This window comes from Arachis ipaensis, chromosome B6 (assembly GCF_059453495.1).
Source record: "Arachis ipaensis isolate K30076 ecotype BB chromosome B6, ASM5945349v1, whole genome shotgun sequence".
In the NCBI taxonomy this organism is placed as follows: domain Eukaryota; kingdom Viridiplantae; phylum Streptophyta; class Magnoliopsida; order Fabales; family Fabaceae; genus Arachis; species Arachis ipaensis.
Window position 1 is genome coordinate 16,658,336 of NC_142441.1, and position 20,048 is coordinate 16,678,383.

The window sequence follows — 20,048 nt, forward strand, 5'->3', positions numbered from 1 at the left end:
AATGTTGCACATTAGCGTCGACTTTACCGACAAATTTATTGACGGTTTAGGTGTCGAATTTGTCAAGTCAAATCATTACCAGTAATAATTGGAGGAAAAACAGAAAAAATAGGCACAAAATGTGTAAAAATTCGATTAAACCATAATTAAACAAGTAATTAATTAAATATGGGCAAAAAGGGTTAAAAAATTTAGCGGCCGTAATTTGAAAATTTAACGATGATATTTGGATTCAAAGGATTTTTTCGAGTAAGAAAACATAGTTTTCTTCGTAAAAATGCATATTGGTGTTATAACTGGTAGTATCAGCTTAAATCTGTCCGGTACTGCAACAGAGAAAATTTATTATGAGTGGAGAGGGTTAAAAAATTAGAATTTATAATTTGGAAAGTTAAAATAATTCGAATACAAATTAAAACATTAATCTTAAAGGTTTTGGTTCAAAATTAGGCAAACGGGCTAAAACGAGTGAATCAGACCCAATTGGGCCCAAGACCCACTCACTTGCACCCTTACTCAACCTACCCTTAGCACATACACTCTCCATTCATTTCAAACATAAACCATGCCCTAAAAGAGGAAAGGGGTAAAAGTGAAACCATTATTACTATTCACCTCCTTCTTCAAACTACCATAGCTTTCTCTCCGGAGTTTCGACCGCCACATCGTTTATGGCCACGCGAAGCCCATCTCGTGCTCTACATTTCTATCCAAATAGATTGGTAAAAATTTCGAATTTTCTTATCCCATTTTCGCTATATATGGCAAATTTGAGTTTGAGCTTTGGGTATTGAAAAATTTTGTGATTTTGATGGTTTAGGGGTACTCTAGTATAAGCTACAGCTAAATTTCATCACCAAATTCAGTGGGTAAAGATAAAAACCATTTTTTTCCATGTGTTTATGAAATTTTACAAAGTCCTAGTTATTAAATATTGTGAATATTATGTGAAATTAGTGTAAATTGAGTAGAAGCTTTGAATTGATCATTGGTGGTGCTGAGCTTGGTGGAGGTGAAAGTTAGAGCCTAACCTTGGTGAAATCCAAAATTGAGGGTCGATCTTGGCTTCCTAAAGGTATGATTTAAGTTTCATTTAAATACCTGTAATGTGGCATGAAATCCTAGGCTCGATGCCCCTAGGAATAGGTTTGAATTGTGTATTGAATGGAATGAATATGTGTAATTGATGTATTGTTAAAAATTAAATTTGGTTGATGATTGTGTATTTATGAATTATGAGTTGAATTGATGAATGTTAGGCCAAAGGCCGTGAATTTTGGGTCGGAGGCTGTGAAAGGTAAGTCCGGTAAGTTATTGGAATATTAGGCTTGAAATTGAGATGTGAAGTTGATGATGTAGAGTTTGTAATGTGTTAATTGAGTAGGTTTGAACTTGGTTGATTGTAAATGATTGAATTAGATGGTTCAGGGGTCATTCGATTGAGTAGAAATTGAGGTGGCTTGTGAACCTTTGGAAAAATTGATAAATTCTGTTTTTAGGCAAAAACTGATTTTTGACTAATTTCAACTGATCGTAACTCGATCATCGGAGTTGAGAATTTAACGAAAGTAGACTTTTATGAAAATTTATCTGACAATCTTTTCAATGGTTCAAGAATGATTGAAAAATGAATGTTGTACAAAAGGTATAAAAGTTTAAAAATTGGGATGAAAAACTGAATTATGTAGCATATCAGCTTTTTGAAAACTTGGTATGCATGCGTACGCGAAAACACTCATGCGTACGCGAGCATTTGGCTTGACTAAGTGCTCCCGCGTACGTAAAAGTTGCTCGCGTATGCGAATATGTCTTTTGACACTCATGCGTACGCGGGCACATGTCATGCATACACGAGTATTCGTTCTGCCCAACATCCCTGCGCACGCGAAAGTGGTCCGCATATGCGAGATTTGCAAGTTTACACTCATGCATACGCGAAAATACGTATGCATACATGACCATCCCTGTTTTACTGAAAAATAAATTTTTAAGTTCTCAACCATTTTTCAAACTTTCTAAACCTCTGTAAACTCTGTCATGAGTCTAGAGTTGAGAATAACGGCATGACGCGATATGGAGGAGGCAAATCACGTAGGGAGAGAGTAGAAACAACGTCATATCAAAATATGAGAAAAATGGCTCTGCGCCGTTTCTTATGAAAAGAGGTTTTTTAAATGCAAATTTAAATTTAAAAAATTTTGAAATTAATTTTTTTAAAATTTAAAAAAATAATTTCAAGTTAATTGCACATGTAATTAATCACTTATACTTTTTCTTAAAATTTATTATCCTTAAAATATTAGCTAACTAAATTGAATTTAAAATTAAGCAAGAGTTGACAGACAAAACATACATATATTAATGCCTACACTACAAGAAAGTATTGGAATAGCGACCGAAAAAATTGGTTACTAATAGCGACCGATATAGAATTTTCAAGACCAAATCAATATTGGTCGTTAAATCGGTCGCTAAATTACATTCAGTGACCGATTTTAGCGACCAATAAGTTCGGTCGCTAATAGCAACCGAATTAGCAACCAAATAATTTTAAATACAACCAAAATAAAATCGGTCGCTATTTTTTTATTTAGCGACCGATTTAGCAACCAAAACCAGTGTTCTAAAAATCGAACCGAACCGACTAATTTGACCGGATTAATTGGGAACCGGTCTTATAGTCAGTCCGGTTGATGTAAAAAACCACTTGACAAAAAACCGACGAAAAAACTAGTCGAACCGACGGTAAACCGATGAACCGGACGGTTTTTTAACGGTTTTCAGAATTATAATTTAAAAAAAAAAACAAAAAGAGACTATAAATACTCCTCTCTCCCCCAAAAACCCAACCGGCTAACCCACTACGGCGCTACCCCTCTTTCTCTCTCAGCCAGCAGCCCCTCTCTCTCTCTCTCAGCCACCACCAGCAGCAGCCACCGCCGTTGCCGAACTCTTCTCGTCAGCCAGAGGGTGCCTCGCAGCCGGCATTGACGACAGAGGGTCAGCTCGAAGCTCTTGGCCGTCGATCCTCTTCTCCTCCTCCTCGTCGCCTTTGGCCTTGTAGGCTTCTTCGTGGCCGTCTTCTCTAAATCGTCTTCGTCTTCATCGTCATGGACTTGCAGATCGAAGCGCCGTCAGTTGGATTCCTCCATCGCTGGTCAGTTTGCTCAATCTCAAAGAACTCATCGAGTATAAAGGTCTTCAGGTACATAACCATCAAATTAACTATAGATAATGAAACTATTAGTCATATTAAATAGATGTTTGTTATTCATGATTGTGTAATTAACTTTGTTAATATTAATATGCACCAGCAGAACTTGAAGGACTTCTCGTTTCTCACCCTCAAATATTAGATGCTGTTGTCATCCCGTAAGTAACAAATTAATATTTAATTATTATGCTAATAATTGGGTTAATTAATTAGTTTAATTTGTGTTTAGATATCTAGATGATGAGGCTGGTGTGATTCCAATTGCCCTTGTTGTTCGTTCACCCAACACTTCACTCACTGAACAAAATGTTCAGAAGTTTATTGCTAATCAGGTTAATTAACATAAACATTATTATTGCTAATCAGTTTTTGATAAACATAATTGATCCTATCTGAATGGTTGGAATGTGTGCATTGCAGGTTTAGAAGTGAGCAGTCATCAGCAGTGTTCCTAAGACAGCTTCAGGAAAAATACTCAGAAGAGACCTCATAGCAAAAGTACGATCCAAAATATAGAAAGATATTCTAAACATCACTGCTCCCCCTTCCCCTTTTTGGGATCCCGTCATTCTTCTTCACTATAATCAGCAAATTTTGCATGCACTTATTATAATGATGTTTATTTTGCATGCACAGATACATGAATTTTACATTTGTTTTCTAGGGTTTAAATATGATATGGATTGACGGCTGCGGTTGAATCCACATTTAGTGATTATTTAATTTTTTTGTATATTTTTATTGTGGTTAGAATTTTAACTTTTATTTTCTCTTTCAAATATCTACTACATAGTACATACCTTTGGTTAGAATTACCTAATTGTTTGTTTTTTTCTTGCATTTCAATTGTATTGTTCACTTTGTAATAGGGAAATAATTGCTAGTGTTTGTGTAGTGGGAGATGCATGGGTGGAGAGCACTGAGAAGGGTTATTAAAATGGAGCTATTTTGCATTTAGGATAAAACTGGTAGTCTGCAACTCTCCATGGGTTTGCAGCATATTGTGTCGATGGACATTGCAGCTTTAGGTTAACGTTGTGTTGCTGTACTTGTCTGATACGAGACTGAATCGATTTGTGCTTGTTGCGGGTACAAATTAATTTTATGAGATTCCTGTTTAGTAGTTTAGCTTGTTGTGAAAGTTTGATTCCTGTTTAGTAGTTTAGCTTGTTATGAAAGTTTGATTCCTGTTTAGTACTTTAGCTTTTTGATACTTTTCCTTGAGTGGAATTTCACATTCTTGATATTTAAGATACGAGTTTTGTGCAAACATGATATTGGTGCAGTGGAATTTCACATCCTTCAGTAAGTATTACTCATAATTATCTTAATTATTTATCCTTCCTGTTATGAATACTGATGATTAAACTAATAAATGGAATCAGGGTTCTAAGGCTTCAAAAGGGACACAAATTCTGCTTGCTTGGTAGATTGTCATCTGAGGTTGGATGGAACTACTATGATACCATCACTGTAAGTCATTGCTTTCTGAGCATCTGCTTCCTTTATGCTTGTTCTCATATTTTATTTGTCCATTTTCTGTAGAAATTGATGTACTTCAATTTCCACAAGACTTGCTATTTTTATTCGTCATTTATGTTTATTGCAATGAGTTTTCAATAGTTTTGGAATGTGTAATCAAGAAAAATGTTCTGCCTTGTTATGTACATTTTTTGTTCAGCTCAAACATGAATGGAAATTATTTGTTTGAAATTTGTTATTCCCATTTCCTTTTGATTTGTAACTGACATCAACACTTTGATACATAAATCAATGTATCTAGATAGATAGAATTTTATCCAGATATATTTATTCAGTTATGTTTTAAGTAGTGACTGACAAATAAAATTGAATGGAAATTAAGCCACTTTGCCTTACATGCACAACTAAATTAAGCCAGCAACTTCAACAGAGAGCAGAGTCCCCCACTTTCTTAGGCAAGTACTTCTTCTTCCTTTTCTTTGCTTTGACAACTTTCCTTCTTCACTGTCACCACTACATTCAATTCACATAGCCAATGAACTTATCAACAAGTTCGGCTCGTCTTAATCAATCTTCATCTTCCCCTTCCCCTGCTATTTGATTGCTTTCCCCAAACTATTTCATAATTTGTGTTTATGTTTCAGCTTCAACAAGGATGATTAACTGTAATAGAAACAGCTTATCGCATTAGGAATTAGCTCTTTAATTTGTCATATGTTGGCAAATATTCTTTTGTTACAAGAATAGTGTTAAGAATCAATAGAATGGTCCTCACCGAGTAAAGTACTTATTCTTCAGCTTCTTACCAACACGAAAAAATTATATGCTGCTATATATAGTAAATTAATTATTATAAAAATTAGTTAATAAAAAAATATTCTTGTGGCGTCTCACTACTTGTCAAACGCGCTCATACTTACTACTCAGTGGACTACTAATAAATTAATTTGGAAGTGATTTATAATTTACTAATAAATTTGTTGTCTCTTTTTCTTTTTCTTAAATTAGAGTGAACTTAATTAGTTAATATTCTTGTTTCCGTAGGCATAAATAAAATTCTGAATATACAAATTCGGTTTTCTAATTTTAAACAGGTGGAGCTAGATACAATGGCTTAAAATAAACAGTTATTTAATGGGAAAACAAAAATATATAAATACAATAATTAACACAAAAAATGGTATTTTTTTGTTATTTAACATTATCAGTTTAACTGTTTCAATTCATACGATATCACCAAAACAAGAAATTTAAAAACTAGTGTTGCATTCGTTATTACTCATGCATCAAAGAATGATTAATGGTTTTAATATTAATTATAATAATAATAATATGTAGGAAGAAGAACTGAAGAAGTGGTGCCTGGTTTAAATAATTGAATATGATAACTTGTAACAAAAGAATATTTGCCAACATATGACAAATTAAAGAGCTATATATATTTATAAATAAAGTGTGAATTTATTTATTTATAATAAAAAGCTTTTTCAGCATCTATTTATTCATAATCAATTTAAGTAGGTTTTATTTTATCTTTTTCTTTAGGTTTGAAGTTGATTGCGTAGCTTTCATTCTATTTTCAAGTTTTATAATTGTGTGAGAGTGTCCAACAAGTTAAGGTACTTTATTTTTATTTATTTAATTGTTTATCAATTGATGTTTTATTGTAGTTTTTAAAATGTGATTTGTTCATGCATTTAGTTAAGATGCACTATTACAATGGGACATGTTATGAATATGAGTCAGAGTCGCAATTGAATGTACAATAGACTAAGACATGGTCGAAAGGATTTAACTAGTGAATTTACAAAAGGGGTTTCCTTTGCTGAGAGATCAGCAGATTTGTCAAGTGGACAAATTAGATGCCCTTGTTCTAGGTGTAAAAACAAGGTTTATATGAAATCTGAAAATGTAATAATCCATCTATATAGGAAAGGATTTGTTCCTGATTATTGGCTTTGGACAAGTTATGGAGAAAATAATCCAACCTTATGTGAGATCCCTAATAGGACGAGGGAGCTGGGAGTAGTGCACACCTTAATAGGACGGAGGAGCTGATTTATGAAGCTTTTACAGGATTTGAGTTTGAAGGCCATGGTGATTCTGAGGACGAGGAGTCTCCAAATGCTGATGCTAAGAATTTCTATGACTTGCTGCATGCATCAAAAAAGCCTTTATGGCCAGGATGTGAAAACCATACTGAACTTTCATTTGCTGTTAGATTAATGACAATTAAATCTGTAGGAAATATTTCGAAACGATCTATCGATCAACTGCTTCAACTCATGAGAGAGACCCACCTGAAAGATAATGTAATTCCAAAAAACTTCTATGAAACTAAAAAATAGTTTCTAAACTGGGGTTAACTTCAGGAAAGATTGATTGTTGCATTAATGGTTGCATGTTCTATGCGAAAGATTGCAAAGATTTAAAGGAATGCAAGTTTTGTGGTGCACCACGGTATGATGCAAAAATAGTGAATGTAAGACACAAGGAGATTCCTATGAAATGGATTCAGTACTTGCTTTTTATTCCTAGGTTAAAATGATTATATGCTTCTTTGAGTTCTGCTCCACATATGAGTTGGCACTGTGCACAACAGAGGGAACCAGGAGTACTATGTCATCCATCGGACGGGAAGCGTTGAAACAATTTGATCTCAAGCATTCGGACTTTGCAGCTGAACGAAGGAATGTGAGATTATGTTTATGTGCTGATGGATTTTCCCCATATAATCAATCAGCTACCCCTTACTCTTGTTGGTTTGTGATTGTGACTTCCTACAATCTTCCACCAGAACTATGCATGATCACACCATATATGTTCCTGACCTTAATAATTCCAGGACCCCATAATCCCAAGGGAAAAATAGATGTTTATTTGCAACCGTTGATAGATGAGTTGAAGCTGTTATGGAATGAAGGTGTCATTACATATGACATATCTCAAAAGAAGTTGTTTTTGATGAAAGCTGCACTCATGTGGACTATAAACGATTTTCTTGCATATGACATGTTATCAGGTTGGAGCACTGCAGGTAAATTGGCATGTCCGTGTTGTATGAATCAATCAATTGCTTTTACTTTAAAACATGGTGGTAAATGCTCTTGGTTAGATAGCCATCGTCAATTTTTTCCCTTGGATCATCCATATCAAAGAAATAAGGTTTCATTCTTGAAAAATTGAGTTGTGACAGCTCAAACTCCAGTTAGATTGTCAGGCGAGGAGGTTTGGCGAAGTGTTTGCAATCTTCCAAGAAGTACAGAAGGTGAATCTTGTTCATGTCTTGGTTTATATTTTGGGAGTTACCATATTGGAAAGACAATTTGTTAAGACATAACCTTGATGTGATGCACATTGAGGAAAATGTCTTTGATAATGTCTTTAATAAGGTAATGGATATTAAAGACAACACTAAAGACAATGTGAAGGTAAGAATGGATTTGAAGGAACTCTGCCGACGGAAGGATTTAGAGCTGCAATTGTTACCGAATGGAAAATAAATGAAACACAAAGCAAAATTCACTCTCTCTATGGAACAAAAAAGGGCAGTTTATAAATGGGTTAGTGAGATTAAAATGCCAGATGGATATGCTTCTAATTTGCGTAGATGCATAAATATTCGAGAAGAGAAACTGTTTAGGATGAAAAGCCATGACTGTCATGTTTTTATGGAACGTTTGTTACCAATTGCCTTTGCCAATCTTCAACTCCAAATCTGGAAGCCTATAGCTGAATTAAGCAAACGGATTTGTGCTTCACAATTTTGTACGCGGATGACTTGTTGTTGATGGAGCAAAATATTATCACCACCACATGTAAGTTGGAGCAAATTTTTCCTCCAGGATTTTTTAACTGCATGGAGCATTTGCCCATTCATCTTTCGTATGAAGCAAGAGTGGGAGGTCCAATCCAATATCGATGGATGTACCATTTGAGATGTATAACTTTAATTCAATGCTCTTAGTCATTTAATCTCAATCTTATGGCTGCCACTCTATGCCTACATGTTACGTTGCTTTAAGTACTTGAATAGATTAAAGCGAATGGTTAAAAATAAATCAAGTGTTGAAGGATCCATTTGTGAGGCATATATGAGTCAAGAAACCTCTTATTTTTGCACTTATTATTTTGAGCCTCATGTACAATCAAGGAGAACTAATGTGGGCCGGAATGATGACGGTGGAGCCATCAATATTCAATTTCCAACTTTATCAATATTCAACCATTGTGGACGCATATCTAGGATAATTAAGAGCCGATACTTAGAGGATAAGGAGTTGGTTGCTGTACACTTACAGGTTCTACTTAATTGTGAAGAAGTTGAACAATACATCAAGTAAGATCACCAAATACTCCATTTTTATAGTTTAGTAGTCTTATTTACGAAGTACTTATATATATGTATATTTATATGAAATTTAGATATTTTGTGAAAGATTTGAGAGGTGAAAATCCAAATATCAGCCAAGATGAAACCAACCGAAGAATAACATTAGAATTTCCAACTTGGTTTGAGAATTATGTAAGTTTCCTAGCATTTTTTTGTTAAATATTTTTATTTTTGTAAGTTAGTTATTAACACCTTGGATCTTTTCTAGATTCATGATAGCAGAAATTTAGTAATGAATCAAAGTCTACACCACTTGGCATGGGGTCCTAGTAAAAAAGTGCAAAGTTATTCTTGGTATATAGTAAATGATTTTAAGTTTCATACAGAAAATTGAAGTGTTGGTAAAAAGACTTTCAATGCTGGAGTTTGTTTTAAGGGAGATGATGACGGCAATGAGGAGATCTATTATTATGGAGTAATTAAAGAAATCATTGAGATTGTATACTCTGGATGTGAATTGAATAGATTAGTGTTGTTTTAAGTGTAAATGGTTTGATTGTACTCTTAATCGTGGAGTCAAGATTAATAAACAACTTGGCATTGTGAAGGTGTGTCGCACTAGAGAATATTCAAGATACGATCTTTTCATATTTGCTCAAAATGCAATTCAAGTTTATTATGTCCCATATCCTAAAATGATAAGAGAAAAGACCAATTGGTGGGTTGTTATCAGAACCAAATCAAGACGTACAGTTGATGATCGGTATACACTAGAACATGCATATTAAGATGAAACAACACCTGAAGAATTTGTAGGAAATGATGAACCATTAGGAAGTTTAAGAACTGAGGATGGTGCATACGAAGAAGTTTAAGTGAATGAAATAAATGTAGTTCACACAGATGATGGGGAGTTTGAGTTTGACAATGATTCTGAATATGACAGTGAAGATCAGATGGGTACATTGCTTGATGATAATGAAGAAGATAACAATGATGAGAATCAAAACAATGTTGATGGTGATAGTGATAGGGAGGATTATTAGTCTATTGCTGCCCCCAAAATCAATGCTTTCTTCTCTTCTTCTCAGCGTAGGTTATAACTTACACTTGTCTTCTGTTTTGTGGGAAGGAATTGAACTGTATTTTGATGCCCTTGAGATCTTATGCACTTAATTTTAATTTGGTCTTTCAACTTCATTTCTATTTATTCTGTGTTAGTAGTTGTATGAGTGAAAGAGGAAGACAGAACAGAAATAGAGCAAATAGTATAGAAAGTGGCAGTGGAGAAATAGCAGATAGAGATAGTTGAAGAATACAAAAATCACAGATGAGAAACTATCGGTGAGATAGTTCCCAAATTCACAGATCAATTGGTTTTATAGAGGCCAATCTCTCCACAAATTCCCACTCAATTCTTTTCCTACTTCCAAGTGAATAAATTGTTAATTGCTTATTTTACTGAAAGACCATTTATTTGAATTAATAATACATGTTGGTGCTTATTTTATCTGAAATTATGTAGATGTCTGACAGTGACAAAAGAAAAAAAAACAAAAGATGACCTCCAACAAAAGATGACCTCCAACAATAAACATCCAATTCTACCACTACTTCATCTGCTACAGCGGCCAATACACTTCCGTCATTAATTCCCAATCCAAGTATCTCTGAAAATGCTCAAACAGTGTCAAATCCAAGAGAGCAAGTACCTAACAATGAAGTTGAAACCGAAGGCAATCAAATTGGAGTGGTTATCTACTCACGCGTCTTCAAATATTGAGACAAGTCAAAGGAAGCTAAAACTGGACTTTGCAAGAGAAGGGTACGTTTATATAGAATAAATGTACATAACAATTAAACTACTTATTAATAGAATAAGAAAATAGATATTTATTCAGGTATAAATAATAAAGAATATAATGATTGAATAAGAAAGTAATTACTATTTTTAAAAAATAATCAAATTTTGAAAATCTTTATTAATTTGTTTTGAATGGGTTTGATTAGTTATTATTATATCCCAATCTCAATGATATATATTTCTGATTAGTTATTAGTAGTTTTTATGAGTATTATAGCATTTTTTAATAATTTCTGATTAGTTATTAATTTGTAATATGTCATTGTTCATTAATTTATTGATGTTCACTATAAGAAGATTTCACTCCTTTGGTGCTTGATCTGTTGTCATCAACAGATTCTATTTTGTATTTTGTGGGGATAAATTTACTTTCTTAACAAATTTTTTGGATTTAGGATAAATTTATTCTGTTTTTACTATTAGAACAGGGTCTTATCATTCTAAGTTTACTTCCTTAACACCATATAAGACTACAATAATTTTATTTTTTGAAGTTAATCTTTTATATTGTATTCCGATTGATATTAAGTAATATCTACATATATTTACCTTCCCCTACCGCGGCTCATGCAATTTCGGACATTATTAAAGGGCATTACTCTCAGCTGTGGCCTTCGTGGAAAAAAAATACCAAATGCTACTAGGAAATTTTGGTGGGAAAAGTTCGAAGTAGGTTTTAGAGAAACATTTAATCTTTGGTAGATTAAGAATTAGTTCTAAATTTGAAAAATATAATATATATCAACTTATAACTATTCTTACTTGTGTTGATTATCCTGAAGTAAACATCAGTTTTTTCCTCCAAATCTTCATTGGGTTCGAAAAAATTGAGAAGCGAGGTGCGACTTTACTAAAAAATTTGTTGGGAAAAGTTCGTGCAAGTCGTGTCAAACCTCAATGGATATGAGATGTTGTGTAGTATGCTCTCTGTGCTTATTGGAATATTGAACGCTGGGTTTCTACAAAAGAGTACGCAAGGCAAGTTAAATCGAGCATCTGATTGCAGCGGATTTGGAGTGACTCTTCATACTGTTGGCTTAATTTTCGTTACCCAATACAAAGCTAATATGGTGATGTTATAGAAAAATTTAGATCTTTTATGTTATAAGTTTATACACTTTAATTGGTAGCTGATATTCATAGATTTTTTAATTTATATGTTTGGTATAAAAAGTCATTAAAGAAGATTCCAACACCGTTATAATCATTTGCGAAGACCTACAAACACAAGGATGAGACATGGTGGATAAGAAATCAAAACATGTTGAAGTGAATCTATCTTAATCAAAATATATATTTCTCTCTCTATGTATTATTTTAATATTGCATTAGGACTAATGTTTCAGCTCATAGGATTAGTGTTGAGGCCTTGCAAGTTGTAATTAAACTAACATGATATTTTCATTCCCTCTTATATTTATAGTTTAATTACAACTTGCAAGGCCTCTTTCTATTGGATGTTACAACCCTATGAGCTGAAACACTAGTCCTAATGCAATATTAAAATAATACATACAGATGGAGAGATATAAATTTTGATTAAGATAGACTCACTTCAACATGTTTTGATTTCTTATTCATCCATGTCTCATCCTTTTGTTTGTGGGTTTTCGCAAATAATTCTAACCGTGTTGGAGTGCTCTTTAATGATTTTTTCTACCAAACATATAAATTAAAAAACCTATGAGTATCAACTACTAATTGAAGTGTATAAAATTATAACATAAAAGATCTAAGTTTTTCTATAACATCACCATATTAGCTTTGTGTTGGATAACGGAAATTGAGCCAGCAATACGAAGAGCCGCTCCAAATCCGCTACAATCAGATGCTCGATTTAACTTGCCTTGCGCGCTCTTTTGTAGAAACCTAGCGTCAGTATTCCAATAAACACAGAGAGCATCCCACACAACATTTCCTATCCATTGAGGTTTGACACGACTTACACGAGCTTTTCCCAACAAATTTTTTAGTAAAGCCGCACTTAGCTTCTCAAAATTTTTTCGAGCCCAATGAAGATCGGGAGAAAAAACTGATGTTTGCTCTGGATAATCAACACAAGTAAGAATAGTTATAAGTTGATATGTATTATATTTTTCAAATTTAGAACTAATTTTTAATCTACCAAAGATTAAATGTTTCTTTAAAACCTACTTCAATTTTTTTCCACCAAAATTTCCTAGTAGCATCTGGTATTTCTTTATGAAGGCCACGGCTGAGAGTAATGCCCTTTAATAATGTCCGAAATTGCATGAGCCGCGGTAGGTGAAGGTAAAAATCTGTAGATATTACTTAATATCAATCGGAATACAATATAAGAGGTTAACTTCAAAAAATAAAATTATTGCAGTCTTGTATAATGTTAAGGAAGTAAACTTAGAATAATAAGGCCATATTCTAATAGTAAAAACAGAATAAATTTATCCTAAATCTAAAAAATTTGTTAAGGAAGTAAATCTATCCCCACAAAACAAAATCTGTTGATGACAACAGATTAAGCACCAAAGGAGTGAAATCTTCTTGTAGTGGACATCAATAAATTAAATGAACAATGGAATATTACAAATTAATAACTAATCAGAAATTACCAAAAAATGCTAAAATACCCTTAAAAACTACTAATAACTAATCAGAAATATATATCATTGAGATTGAGATATAATAATAACTAATTAGACCCATTCAAAACAAATTAATAAAGATTTTCAGGATTTGTTTATTTTTTAAGAAATAATAATTAATTTCTTATTCAATCATTATATTCTTTATTATGTATATTCTGAATAAGTATCTATTTTCTTATTCTATTAATAAGTAGTTTAATTGTTATGTACATTTATTCTATATAAATGTACCTTTCTCCTGCCAAGTCCAGTTTTAGCTTCCTTTGACTTGTAGAAAGATATTGAGTCCAGACTATGTATGCAACCTATCTATGTCTCAAGTTCAGACTACTGCAGAAAGATATTGAGTTCGAGTTCAGTGAGGGCTGCAAACAAGCGTTTGATAAGTTGAAGACTGCCCTGACTCAAGTTCCAATTGTGAGAGAATCAGACTGGAGCCAGCTCTTTGAAATAATGTGCGACGCCTCCAACCATGCAGTAGGTGCAGCACTGGCTCAGCGTGAAAGTAAGGACCTCTTTGTAATTGTTTATGCATCTAAAATTTTAGATGCCGCTCAGTCTAATTACACTACTACCGAGAAAGCTTCTTGCTATTGTTTTTGCTCTGGATAAATTCCGAGCCTATTTACTTGGTACAAAAGTAGTAGTGTACTCCGACCACGTAGCTCTAAAGTATCTATTAGCTAAAAAGGAATCCAAATCAAGGCTTATACGTTGGATACTGCCACTACAAGAATTTGATTTAGAAATTAAGGATAGGAGTGGTAACCAGAATCTAATGGCAGACCACTTGAGTCGCCTTGAGCATATTAAGAATGACTCCACTCCTATAGCTGATAATTTTCCATTTGATAACCTGTAAGCAGTATCTGAGGTAGTCCCTTGGTATGCATCTGTAGCTAATTATCTAGTTAGCCGCACCTTTCCTCCAAACTTTACTAAGTATCAAAGAGACAAGCTGAAAAGCGAGTCTAAATATTATATATGGGATGACCCATATTTATGGAGATGTGGCGCTGACCAGGTAATTAGACGGTATGTGCCTCAATCAGAATTCCAGTCCATTTTAGAGGCCTGCCACTCATCTGAGAGTGTAGGACATTTTGGCCCTCAAAGAACAGCTAGAAAAATCTTAGACTCTGGATTCTGGTGGCCTACTCTTCTTAGAGACGCTGCTAAATTTTGTAAATCTTGTTTCTCATGCCAAAAATTTGGTAATATATCCATGAGGGATGAGATGCCTCAACAAATTATGCTTTTCTGTGAAGTTTTTGATGTTTGGGGCATTGACTTCATGGGTCCATTTCCAAATTCTAATGGTTATTTTTATATATTGTTAGCTGCGGATTACGTTTCCAAATGGGTGGAAGCAATTCCTACCCGCACTGATGATGCTAACACTGTTGTTTCCTTTGTTAGAAACCATATCATTTGTCGTTTTGGATCACCACGAGCAATCATGAGCGATCAAGGCACCCATTTTTGTAATAGGAGACTAACAGGATTAATGAAGAAGCATGTGATAATTCATAAAGTTGCAACCGCCTACCATTCTCAGACTAATGGGCAAGCCGAGGTGTCTAACAGAGAGATAAAGCGTATATTGCAGAAGATAGTCAAACCTCATAGGAGAGACTGGAGCACCAGGCTATAAGATGCACTCTAGGCATACAGAACAACATACAAGACACCCATTGTAATGAGTTCTTTTCGCCTAGTTTATGGAAAAGCCTGTCATCTCCCAGTGGAAGTAGAGCACAAAGCCTTTTGGGCAGTAAAGGAGTGCAACATGGGATTTGAGAAAGCTAGAGCTGAAAGGAAGTTGCAACTGCAAGAATTAGAGAGCCTTCGCCTAGAAGCTTATGAGAACTCGAGGCTGTACAAGGAGAAGATGAATGCTGTACATGATAAGCACATCAAGAGGAGAGAGTTCCAACCTGGGGACTTAGTCCTCCTTTACAAATCTCGACTGAGGCTCATGCCAGGCAAGTTGAGATCAAGATGGGAAGGTCCATATAGAGTAGAGAAGGCCGAGCCGTACGAAGTTTTTCACCTTAGTCATCCTTCAAGCTCTGAACTCATCAAAGTTAATGGACATCGTTTAAAGCTGTACCATGGCGAGAAGTTGAAGAAAGACAAGGAGCTCGAGATCTTCCTCTTGGAAGATCCACACATAGCCGAAGACTGAGCTAGTGGAGCGTCCAACTTACAGACGTTAAAGAAAAGTGCTAGGTGGGAGACAACCCACCATGGTACGATCGTTCTTTTCTTTATTCGTAGTTTTCTTTTTCAATAACTTTTCTCCTTATTCGCATATATAACTTGCATCTGCATTTGCATATTTTTAATTAATTAAAAAAAAATTTTCACGCGACGCGACCGCATCAATGACGCGTCCGCGTCGCAGGTGGCTCAGAAAGATTAAGAAAGCGAACAGAGTCACGCAGGAGCGTGGCTAGGGGCGTGCCTTTGGCACAAATCGATCGACGCGACCGCGTCAGGTGGAAAAATTTTCCTCCCACGCGACTGCCTCACCCACGCGGCCGCGTAACCTGAAAATCGACGTGAAAGGGGTGCATGGCCGAAAGTTGTGCTGGAGTAAGGTTGGACTGGCGCTAAACGCACAAGCCTTACCACGCGAACGCGTGCCCCAAGCGTCCGCGTCATCCTCCAATCTTGGCCATCCACGCGATCGCGTCACCCACGCGAACGCGTCACCCAGATTTTTGGCAAAATGCATTTCAAACAGAAAGTTGTGCGAACGCGAGGCTGCACTCGCGCCAATCGCACAAATCAGGCCACGCGATCGCGTGACCCACGCGTCCGCGTCACTCACGCGACCGCGTCGCCTGCGCCGCACAACTTATCCTGATCAGCGCCAATTATCTTATCTTTTCTTTTCTAATCCTAATTTCTTCTATATTTTCTTCTTTCTTCTTTCTTTCTTACTTTATTTCTTTCACTTCTCATTCTTTTTCACCTTCATTCTATTTTACTTAATTTATTTGCATATTTCATTCATTGCATTTTAATTTTGTGCATATTTTTTTCTTTTCTAAAAATTATTATTTTTCATTGGTGTCACTTGTTCATATTCAACTGTTGTGTCTTTTCTGGTATTATTTTAGTGCTCAGTGACTTGTTTTATTCTAGTTAGGTAATATTATTTAAATCAATGCCAATCTTTTATACTTGTATTATTTTTGTATTGGCATGAATTTATATTATATCTCCTTACCCACACTCTCTTCCCTATTGTTGTAATTTTTTGCACTCTTGAATTGCCATGTGCTTCTATTTATTTTCTCACTTGCATGTTGTAGCTACCATGTAATTGAGACCTTTATTACTTGGCATTAACCAACCCATATTTTATTTATTTTCTTATCTTTATTTCTGAGTTACTGTTCTTCTTTTTCTCTTCTTTCAGGCTGGCCACTGAAGACGGAAAAAGGGAGAAACTTCTAAAAGGGGAGACAAACAAGCTCATCTGCACAATCCTTAAAGAAAAGCATCAGTTGAAACAACCCGTCCACCTGCACATCTTAGCATGCACCGAGGACGGTGCAATCTTTAAGTGTGGGGAGGTCGATACTGATCTCCATGGGTTAGTTACTCTTCTATCTCAACACCAATGGTTTATTTTCCTTGTTAGTTGTTGCATTTGCATGATTATTTGATTTCGTGCATATTTTACCACTTGGTTGAAGTAATATTTTCTTTTTCAAGAAACCTTTTAGAGCATTTCACTAATTTGAATAAAATTTAATGTTACACTTGTTTGAAGAAATATTATACTGGAACATGGTTTAGAGCTCGAACACATAAAACCTGTGAGATTTTTGAGCCTATTTGAATTGGTTGCATTTTATCAACCAATATTTTATTTTTGGTGTGTGTTTTTCTCTCTAAAATTGTGATCATTTTCTTGCTCAATTCTATATTTCCATGGTTTGATGTACGCATACACTTACATGATTGAGGCCTTTGTTTCACTGAGCTTACATACTCATATGGCCTTACCCTTTCATTATTCTTTGCAAACCAATGTTGAGCTTATTATATCCCTTTGTTCTTTACTTTAGCACATCATTAACTCTAATCGGAAAACAATAATGTCTTTAATTTGAATCCTTGGTTAGCTTAGACTAGTGAGAGTGCTCATGAATTAAGTGTGGGGAAGTCGAATTTGGAAACATTTGGTTTGAAAATTGAGTATGTTAGAATTTTCTGAAAATGTGAAAGAAATGTTTAGGACATGATTCATGCATCCAATAATTTAATCATATGCATTGAGAAAAACAAAAGAAAAAGAAAAAAAATACATATATAAAAAAAAAGAGAGAAAAAGAAAAGAAAAAGAGCAAATAAGTAAAATAGGACAAAATGCCCTAAAGTAAATGTTGGTAGCAATGCATATGAGTTGTACTTGAAATTAGAATGCATGAATATGTGGAAAACATGGTTAATAGATAGTTAAATTTTGCATTATGATTACATGGATTGTCTAAAGTTAGGTGGAAAGTTTAAGTTAATTAAGGATTCAGATTTTAGTCCACTTGGCCAAATACAATCCTACTTTAACTCTAACCCCATTACAACCCTTAAAAGACCTCTTGATATGTGTATCTATGTATTAAATTTATGTTGATTGTTAGATGAAGAGCAAGCCTTAGAAAGCAAGGTTAGTAGAGAATTGAGAGAATCGAACCTAAAACACTTGAGTGATTAGAGTGCATACACTTCCAGTGAGGGTTCGATGCTCGATTCTTTGTTCCCGGCTTTCATGAGCTATTTTCTTCTACAAGTCTATTTGTACTTCATTTTTATGATTTGAATTAGTGAAATCCAGTTCATATTTATTCTTGGAAAATTTATTTACTTTTAAACCAAGTAGGTAGAAACATTTTGCATGTAGTTGCATTCACATAGATAGGTTGCATTGCATACTCTCTATCATTTTTCTTCACTCCTTTATAGCTTCTCTTAAGTGTGGGAGGTTGATAAACCACTATTTCATGGTTTATCTTGTGCTTAATTGAGTGATTTTTATCAACTCTTTACCCACTTATTCATACTAATCGCATGTTTTACGTTTTCCTTCTTGATTTTATGCTATGATTGAAAACTTGCTTCCTAGAGACCTTTAATTATGTATTTTAATTATCCTTTATTCCATTCAATGCCGTGATCTGTGTGTTAATTGTTTCAGGTTTTATAGGGCGTGAATGATTTGGAGATTGAAAAGGAAGCTTGCAAAAATGGAAGGAACACAAGAAATTGAGAAGATGACCAGCGAGAAGTGACGCGGACGCATGACTCATGCGACCGCGCAACATAGAGGAAATTGCAGTGACGTGGACGCATGGCTCACGCGACCGCGCGGATCGGAATTGCACAAGTGATGCGGAGGTGTGGACGACGCGTACGCGTGGCAAGGCAAAACGCCAGATGACGCGTCCGCATGAATGACGCGATCGCGTGACACGCGCGATCTGCAGAATTCGTTGGGGGCGATTTTGGGCCCTGTTTTGACCCAGTTTTCGGCCCAGAAAAGCAGACTAGAGCTAGGAAACATGTAGAAACGAAGGAGAACATTCATTACAGACAATTTTTTCAGTTTTAGATCTAGTTTTGACTCCTCTAGGTTTTCTCTCTACACATTCATAATTTTTAGGATTTTATTTTTATTGCTTTTCCCATTCGGATATTGAGAAGAGTTATTACCTCAGCAAGATTTCGTCATTTTAGTTTGTTTTCTTTACCTGTCTCTTACTCTTCCATGTCCTTTGTTTACTCAGAATTATTATTGGATTATTTTTAGAATTTATTAATACGAAAACTATTTTTATTTTTAATTGATCCCCTTGATTATTATTTATCATGTCTTTCTATATTTCCCTTTCTTATGTTATGAATTCTACATTCACAATGAGCGAGTAGTTCCATAACTTGGATGGGAGTTGATTGAAAGGAAGACCTTGAGTTGGAACGCTTAAAAGAAAAATTGTAATTGAGTTTATTGTTGGATTGCCCTCTAGTCACTGACACCAATCCTTTTCAATTGAGCGGATTGGAATTTGTGAATAGAAATAGTTTTCCAACTTGCTTGACTTTCCCTTACCTAGTAAGGGATAACTAAACAGAACAACCCTTAATTATCAATTAATCTTGAGAGTATTCCAACAAGAATAGGGCTTCCAACTAATCTACTCCCAGTCAAGGTTTTTATTTAACATTACATAAATTCTCTAATTTAATTTCCTGTTATTCAACTCAAACCATTTTTGAAAACATCTGATTAATAAAATAGCACATCTATCTGCAACTCGTTGGGAGACGACCTGAGATTCATACTCCCAGTATTTTAATTTAAATTTAGTGACAACCCTTCTAAATTGATACGTGGATTTCTGGTTGGTTAAGAACTGTACTTGCAACGTATTTCTTATAATAATTTCTTAACTCGCCAATTTTCGCCACGTCAATTTTTGAGACGCCTGAGTAGATAACCACTCCAATTGATTGCCT

At 34.7% G+C, this 20,048-nt stretch overlaps 1 long non-coding RNA gene and 1 pseudogene across 2 annotated transcripts; both read left to right on the top strand.

Annotated features, from left to right (window-relative positions):
• Positions 1-2,843: 2,843 nt before the first annotated feature.
• Positions 2,844-10,075, top strand: LOC107645805 (uncharacterized; annotated as a pseudogene). The gene is made up of 10 exons (XR_002348368.2): positions 2,844-3,205; positions 3,315-3,372; positions 3,444-3,546; positions 3,635-4,519; positions 4,600-4,687; positions 6,628-8,628; positions 8,711-9,035; positions 9,122-9,221; positions 9,298-9,884; positions 9,933-10,075. The product of XR_002348368.2 is annotated as an uncharacterized LOC107645805 (transcript).
• A 3,089-nt stretch (positions 10,076-13,164) lies between these two features.
• On the top strand, positions 13,165-19,375 carry LOC110263190 (uncharacterized). The gene is made up of 3 exons (XR_002348377.2): positions 13,165-14,022; positions 16,948-17,124; positions 18,730-19,375. It is a non-coding gene; the product is annotated as an uncharacterized LOC110263190 (long non-coding RNA).
• Positions 19,376-20,048: the final 673 nt, after the last annotated feature.